Here is a 9395-nt window from a genome sequence, read left to right as displayed (position 1 = left end):
TGCATAACTAATATCCACATTACTAATATTTGTATAATTAATACCCACATTATTAATACTCACATTGCTAATACTTGTATAACTAATACACACATTACTAATACATATATAATTAATATCCACATTACCAATACATGTATAACTCTATCTAGCTACCAAAATCAACCGCATGGAGTCATGTTTTTGTCTCCCATAACATCATTGGGATAATATTTTTAAAATAAAGAGATAGTAAAAAGTTGAGGTGATAAATAAATGAGGTGGTTCTTATAAAAAATAAAAAGAGTTGGGTAATACTTAAAAAAAAAATGATATTAAAAAAAAAAATTAAAAAAGTGAAGAGGTTATTTCCAAAATTATAAATACAACTTCAAGTTATAATGAGGTTTTTTTAAAAAAAGAAAAAAAGTTGGGGTAATATTTAAAAATAAAGTGATATTGGGGATCTATTCCTCTTTGTGACATAAAAAGATACTCCACATAACTAGTCAGTTATTTCAAGGGAAAAGACATAAATTTACCCTTAAACTTGTTTTAAAATATCAGTTACATGCTTAAATTATCATAACGATCTATTACACATCTTAACTGTTTAAAAATAATTTTTTTTACCCTCTAAAATTGAAGTGGCAAAAAATAAAAAAAATAAAAGCGCGTTTTACAGTAAAAAAAATAAATTAAAATCTTCATTTTACTATCATTCTACCCCCACCCAACGCCTCTTCTTCTTCTTCATAGGCAACAATCTTCTTCTTTTTTATTTTTTTTTCATCATTTTTTCATACCCAATTTTCATCCATCCCACTAAGGGTGTCAAAAATGAACCCAAACATAGGTAACCCGTCCAGAATTTTAAGGGTTGGGCTCAAAATAATTTAGATTGGGTTCAATATCAACCATTCAAGCCTAACCAACTTTAAGAGAATCTTCAATTAAGCCCAATTCAATCTCCAATTTCAACTCGTTTTAAAACTCTTTACTAAGATATGGTATTATATTAAAGGTATGAATTATTAATTATTTAACATCTTTAGGATTTGTCTATCCATTTGTGTAACACCCCAGAATTTTTTTTGAACTAAGACTCGAACCATTCATCGTAGTGAGTGAGATTTTACCGAGGAATTAAAATTTATTAAGTGTTAAGGTCACTAGATGTAGCACCTTGAGTTCCAAAAAGAATTAAATTGGAAATAGCAAAATCTGAAATTTTACAAGTTAAGCTAAGTATGAGTTTTGGGTTGACTTCAAACGACCATAACTCCTAGCTCAGGATGATTTAGGCATTCTACCAGTTACCGTAGGAAACATCTTTGAATTATCTTTCCAACGCCGCCGAGTTTGATAAGTTTCGAGGTCGGATGAGTGAGCTATGACCTTTTGAAGTTAGGCTGTCAAGTTAAGGAAAGTCAAAACCGGGTTTTAGAGGGGTAGTTTGGTCTTTTCCTTACCAAAACAGATTTAATTCGTTTTTAGTAATATTTTAGGGGTCTAATCTGATTAGGTTCAGTTTTATAATTCTAAAATACACCTAGGGTTTTAGTTGAGAGTTCAAGAGGAGAAAAGAGGAGAAAAGAGGAGGGGATCAAGTGTTCGTCGAGATTTTTGCGTGTTGTAGCGGATTTTCGCCATGGATTTGATCCCTAAGAGGTATGTAAGCTTCCATAGTGTTAGGTTCTTTCACCCACACGCCAATCATGATTTATTCAGCGTAATTTCGTTCTTGAAATTTAAAGATTAGAGTTCTTGATGAGTTCTTGATAAGTGTTCTTGAAGTTTCATTAAGTTTTAATGTAAGATTCTGCTTGAGTCAACTTTAAACGACCATATCTCTTAGAATATTAAGAGTTACGTGAGCCATAACCTATCCAATTAAAGGTAATTGAATCTACTTTCCAACCCCACCAGTTTCACGTTAATCCAATATATGAGTAAAAAGTTATGACTGTTTTAGTAACCTATACAGTGCTGTTACGAATTAGCCGACGGAAAAATATTAAAAAGAGTCATTTTTGTCTTTTTACCTCCAAGAAACCATAAATGAAATTATTGACTAATAAAAGGCTCAAAACAATCAGATTTTCATCTTCACTAATGAAAATCATAATTCTTGGCCATAGAGATTTCAAGAAACTAATTCAAAAATCTCAAGAAAGGTCTTCTTGATTGTTTACCTTCAAGCTAGGGTTTCAAGGCTTCTAATCAAGTTCTACTTCAAGATTCTTCAAGAATCTTGTTCTTCTAGGTATGTAAGGCTATCATAGTGTTGGACTAGTTCGTCCTCACGCCCTACATCTACTTTCAGATCAGAAAAAGAGTAATCTAGGATACTTTCCCTAGATTTGAGTATTCTTGAGATAAGTTGATTTTGAGTTCCTGAATTCATATTTCTTTTAAAAGTTCTATTCCTAATCATCGAATAGCTATATTGTTATTGAGATCCTTCATATCATGAATCATAACTCTTGAATTCATAATTCAAATTCAAGAGAGAGTTAAGAGTAGAGTTCAAGGAAGCCTTTGAGTTCAATTGTGAATCCTTTGAGATCAACTATCGATTTGAAATAAGTTTTGAGGAAGTAAGTCAGAGAATGAGAAGAGTCACATACATGAGTTTCATAATGTTATGTAGACCTACGAGTCAAGTCGTTCATGCCCATAAATTCCGCATGAACTCCAGAAGTTGAGTATCTTTGAGAGGAGTAGTATCTTCAAGTTCTACGTCTTGAGTATTGAGTTCTTAATCCCATTTGAGATTATATTTCTAAGCATGGGACTATTACATGTTACCCATAAAGTCTTTGAGTTGAATTGTTCATGCCCATAATTCCGCATGAATCCTATAAGTCGAGCAGTCTTGAGAAGAGAAGTATCCTTGAGTCCTTGAGTTGAGTCGTTCATGCTTATAATTCCGCACGAACCCTCTGAGTTGAGCATTCTTGAAATGAGTAGTATTATTGAAGTTCTTGAGTTCCAAGTATTTGAGTTCTATCTATGGTTATTGAAAACCATGAATTTAGTAGTTCATGTCCATAATTCGGTATGAACCATATTTTAAGAAGTCTTTTACAAACGTTTTAACTTTGTTTAAAGACTTAAGTTTTGAGTTCAGTAAAGAGTAAAGAGTAAAGTTTGAAGTCCTTTTCTTCAAAAGTATATGGGGACTAAGTATTCCCAAAGAGTTTATAAATGTTTTCACATTTAAATAAGAACGGAAACTGAGATTTCCAAAGGGCTTTCGGGCTAGTTTTCAGAAAAGAGTAATAGCTTTCTAAATGAAGCAAGCAGGGGAAACTGAGATTTCCAAGATAGCCTTTGAGCTAAGTTTTTGAGCAATTATCTCAAATCAGCAGAAAAAAAAGTATGTTTTTAAAACATAAGAGCTAGTATATTTTGGGAGTAGTATTGAGCACCGATATGGGGGAGAGTTCAGACAACTCACAGCCCCCATAAACCATGTAGCCATCATGGGTAGAAAAAGGTCATACTTTTTAGATGAACCCTTTTCACATAGACTAGTGGATCCATTAGTAGTTCAGGTCCTATACCTTTGGCCGGGTATAGGATGCGCTGGCAGCGTGAGGTAGATCGCTGTATCATCACTATAGCTCTTATGTGATGGTTGTCGGTTAGAGAAACTCCCACAGAAGTTATTATATTTTTATATACATCAGTTTATTGTATTTTTATATACATTTCAGAGTTATGTTGTATCCTTGCATACACACAGATTTCACAGCATGTTTTTAAACAATTTGTTTCTTTATATTGCACTTGTTTTAAATTGCTTTATATTGAAATGAGTTCAGTCATATTGAGTTGAGTATTCAAAGTTGAGTATCCATAGTTGAGTATCCAGAGCCGAATATCATATCTTTGAGTCGAATATTATATCCTTGAGTTGAGTATCTAATCTCTGAGTTGAGTATCTTATCCTTGAGTACTTCTGAGTTGAGTAAGTTTGAGTAGTTTGGAGTATTCCTTGAGTTGAGTAAGATTGAAAAGAGGCAAGTATGTTTCCTTTTTATCAAGTTTCAAGCTTATGTTTATGTTTTAGAATTCCCCTTACATGCTCGTACAATCCACGTACTGAGCCATTTGACCTGCATCTTCTCATGATGCAGACACAGGTATTCAGGATCATCAACAGGAGCTTCGTTGATACATCCGAGAGTTCGAGTTAGCTATGGTGAGCCTCCTTGCTTTCGGAGGATTTCATTTACCTTTCAGTTATATCAGTTGTTAGGATGTCGTGGGTCTTGTCCCGACTTCCATCTTTATCAGTTAGAGGCTTCATAGATAGTCAGTACAATTGAGAAGTCTGTATCATTTATTTTATTAAATGTTTTAAAGACTAAAGTTGCCCTTTTATGGCGAGTTGTATATATTTTATTATACAGAGTTTTCTTTGGACTTAAAGTTTGTATTTAAGTTTTATGAACTTTTATTTCAGTTTTTAAGCTTCGTATGCTTGAATCGGTTTTACGCTTGTAGTCAGCCAGGATGAGGGTTCGCTTGGGGACCAGTAATGGTCTTCGAGTGCCGGCCACGTCCAGGGTGTAGGCTCGGGTCGTGACAATTTGTTACATTTTTTTTGAAAAAAAATAATCTTGAGAGTAAATTCGAATTGTGATTATAAAAGTTAAAAATCACTATGTTAAAATTATTGAAATTAATCGGGTCAAATTGGGCGGGTCAAGACCCAACCCGTTTTTTAGCCCATTTGAATCCAACCCATTTGAGCCCAAAGTAAACTTGGGTGGGTCAAGACCCAACTCGATTTCTATCTCAACCCATTTTACTATCTCCAATTTCAATCCAACCCGCCCATTTGACACCCCTACACCCCACTATACCTCCACCAATATCCTCCTTCCCCCCCCCCCCCCCATCATATCCTATTTTAATGCTTCTTCGATTTCACAATTTTCATTATATTTGATTTTTCTCTTCGGCTTTGTTGGTGATTGATAAAATTGATGATTAAGTTTAAAAAATATAATATAATGATGGATTTGTTGGCGTGGGGTGACAAAGAAGCGGGAATTGAAGGTGGTGGAGAAGAAAAAATTGATATTAACAATGGTGGTAGTGATATTTGGTGGTGGATTTGAACCTTTTGATGGTGATGATGTAATTTTGGCGATGAGTTTGTTTATGGGTGTCAAATTTTGTTGTGGATCTTTCTAATTTTTGTGGAGATAATGGTGATAATATAATATTGATGGTGAATTTGATCGTAGGTGGTGAAATTTATGGTGACTATTTTGATTTTCATGGTGAAATATATAGATTTGGTAGTAATATGGCGGCAATGATAGTGATTTCATGGTGGTGTTCATTGAAGAAGAAACAATTGAATGATACAGAGAATTTTAGTCAAAATTTGATATGACATCTGATGTGACAGTGGCATGCATTGATGTGGCGCAAGTGTAATATATCTTCCATTGTGAGAGTGGTGCTACACATCTTGGGGTAAAAAAAAATCACTATTTAGTAGCAGAGGTGTGTAATAGGTCACTATATTAGTTTAAGCGTGTAATTTCGAGACAAGTTCAGAAGTAATTTATGCATTTTCCGGTGATTTTAAATTTGAGTTGGGACATGTGTTTGGAATTATTACTATTAAAATTGTTATTCTAGATTTCAGAATTTCAAAAAAAAATTGGTCAAAGAGTGTTTGGATTGACTTAAAAGTTGGTCAAACCTATTTTTAAGTCAATTTTTTACTTTTGGAAGTGTTTGGCAATTATAAAAAATAACTTAAAATAAGTAAAGAATAACTTAAAATAAGTTACGAAGTGTTTGACAAGGTAAACAATGACTTAAAATAAGTCAAAAATGACTTAAAATAAGTCAAAAACCAAAACTAAGTCTCTCCCTACTTTTTATTTTTTGACTTAAAAGTCATTTCAATTTGACTTTTTATATTCGACTTAAAAGCTATTTTTTTAAGTCAATCCAAACGGGCATAACTAAGTATGAATGGATTGTTTGTGCCACGTGGAAAGGTCATATCAAGAATAGTCATCTATTGTATTATTGGCTAGTGAATCGTTATAAAATTATGTAACGACAAATATTTATTTACAAAAGCAATATGTAGATATGTGATTTATCAATGTGAGGATATTATGATATCTTATTTATGAACTATATTTTGCTCTGTTGATAAAATTCTATAAGAATTGATTTTTTTAATGTAGTTTCTCACAACTTGTTAGGAACCCTATCCGAACGAAGGACTTCCTCTGCCTTGAGTTCTATTTGGATTAGGCCTCTAGAATATCTTCTCTAAGATACTTGTTCATTTTCATGTTTATAAAAGAAAATATAACTTAGGAAATTCAATTTGCATGTTCAAACAAACCTAATCATATTGTGATTTCATATTGCATGTCCAAATGGTTAAGGATAAAAAATATAGATATAATATCGTTTTGTCTCAATTTAAATGACATTCTTTCCTTTTAAGCCTGTCCAAAGAGAATGTCACCTTTCTCTATTTGACAACTATTTAATTATACCACCCTCATTCCACCCTAGTTGAGTCTCACTTAACATTATTGTCAAGAGAAAAATTAAAAAAATTTGTTTGAATTGATTTATTTTAAATGCTTTAAGTACTTTTATAAAGTTTGGTAAGATCTATATATAATATAAAGCTAGATAAAAGAAAAGTGATGTGGCACCTTTCTTTCGCCAAGGATCATATTTATCTTTTTTCTCATTTTTTTGACATTTTTTGCTATTTTTTTTTATTATTGTAAAAAAATGAACAATTACTACTCCATTTATTCATATTCTTTAATATAAAAACTTAATTGTCTTTATTTCCATTACTCCCGTGACTTTTGATTATCATAACTTCTAATTCATATTAATAGTCATGTTTATGATATCTTTTGGTATTCAATATTATGGTCCTATAAATAGAGGCAATAGAAAATTTTGTTACAAAAGAAATGATCAAATTTATATGTATAGTAGAGCTAAGGATTAACTTGGTGAAGTCATCTCATCTTTTTGGTCAAGAATCTGATTTTTTTTTATAACTTTATAAAATATTATTTTATATCTTAGTTTTTTACTTATATGAGATTTGATTATTTTATTGCAGGTTTTTTTGTTGAATGGAAAATTTTCATTTTTTTCATGACATCTGATGAACGGAACGAATTTTATTTATATGTAAGTCGTACTTTTATTACTTGAATTTTATTGTACGAACTTGACAGGAAATTTAAGTAATGAAAATTTTATATCAAATGCTTAATGTGAAATTGCTACAAAATTATTTTTTAATTTTCTTTAATGTAAAACTTAATGGTCTTAATTTTCATTACTCTCATGACTTTTTATTATTATAACCTCTAAAATATAACAATTAAATTCATGATATTATTTTGTATTCTATGTTGTAGTCCTATAAATAGAGATATTGTAAAATTTTCTTGAAATGAGCACATTTAACATTTTAAGTTGTCATGTTTTCAGTGCTCATTATGTTGATGCGTTGGTTGACTTGAAAGAATAAGATCACGACTATTGAATGGTGATTGTGGGTTGTGGAAGTGAACATCGACGAAACCTCGGAAGATTGTACATTGATTTATATTTGTTTTAAATGTTTTAATGATTAAATCGTAAGAATGATATTGTATTGTTTATTTATTTATTTTAGTTGTTTCATCTCTTTATTTTGTATTTTATATAAAAAAAAACTTATTGTTGTAAATTTATATAAAAAAAATTGGTTCAAAATAGTAAGTTATGACTTTGTTGGACATAATTATCTATTTCTCTCCTTTTTTTGCCTTTAACTTCCTCAAAAATGTCTAAATATATATTTTTCCCCATGAGTTTTCAATTACAAATGCTTCACTACAAGTTTTAAATAACACTAAAAGCCACACAATCATGCCTTGAGTCTCTTGAGTTTTTCATCTTTACTAGATAATCTTTGGCTCGGAATTCTATTTATTTATTTTATTTTTATAATATTGTAGAATAATAAATATATCAATTAATCGTTCTTTCATATTTTTAATGCAATACTTATGATCGTTATTTTCATTACTCTCATAATTTTTATTACCATAAACTCTAAAATTAATAGTCATATTCATGATATTATTTATTATTCATATTATAGAAGCATTGTAAGATTTTGGAGAGATGATCATATTAGTCTTTTAAATTGTTATGTTTTCGGCACTTATTTTATTCATATTTTAGTTTGACTTGAAGAATAAAATGAATGCTATTGAATGGTGATCGGCTTGTGGGAATGGATATCGACAAGAACTCCAAAAATTATGTATTGATTTCGTATTATTTCTTTTTATTTTTCAATGCATGATTATGATTATAAGATTAATGTCGTATTTTTTTGTAGTTCTCTTTATGACTTCTCTTTGTTTTTGTATTTATAAAGAAAAAAAATAGTAAGTTTATATTTTCTTTTGGTTCAAAAGAGTAGCGTATGACTTTGTTGAAGGTCATCTAACTACTAACCAAATATTTTTCTCTATGAAATCAATTATATGTCTCAATAAATATATATTGATATCTTATCGTCTTTCATAACCGTGCGAAGCGCGAACAAGTTAACTAGTAATATAATAATTTCAAACACTCATTCTAAGTCAAAATAGCAAAAACAAATCGAAATCCATAAGTTAGACATCATAATTTATGATTTTTTTAAAGTTATAAATTACAAATCAATCCAAACAGATGTCACATAAAGTGAGTCGGAGGGACTTGAAATGTTTTAATGGTTTACTCTAAAAGAAAAAAAAGTAATCTGCTCTCGTACTGATAAATTGTTAATTATAAATTTAATTTTATTTATCAATAATGAATTCATTAACTCAATATATATAATTTAATAAAATATTTTTATGATTTAACTATCGATTACGATTCAATTTTAAACTATTCAAATTATGACTCTCCCTTGCTTGTTATTGCCCAAAAATATAATAATAAAACAAAGTTGATTTGAGTAAAAGAAATGAGTTATATTATTGAGTGGGTTGGGTCGGGTTAAAATTAGGTAATTTAAATAAAATTAGGTAATTTTAATTGATTTGAGGTTTTCCTTCCAAGGAGGGGAGTGATATATTTGTTAAGTTCATTGACGACAGAGGTAAAAATAATTTGTTTTTAACGGTAGAAGTAAAATCAACTAATAAAAGAAAGTTGAGGGTAACTTTGACCTTTTCCCCAGTTTAAGGCCCGCCATTTTCAACGTATATCCATGACTACCCCCGAAAAACCCTAATCTTCAAAACCCCTTCAAAGCTACACACTTCCTCCGGCGGCCGGCGGGGACTCTCTGTGCCACCCCTCTAGCCGGCGTCTCTCCGCTTCTCAAATTTACTAAA

Source organism: Solanum verrucosum, unplaced genomic scaffold (genome assembly GCF_900185275.1).
Source record: "Solanum verrucosum unplaced genomic scaffold, falcon-dt-bn FXZP01000261.1, whole genome shotgun sequence".
Lineage (NCBI taxonomy): Eukaryota > Viridiplantae > Streptophyta > Magnoliopsida > Solanales > Solanaceae > Solanum > Solanum verrucosum.
This window is presented reverse-complemented; position numbering follows the sequence as displayed.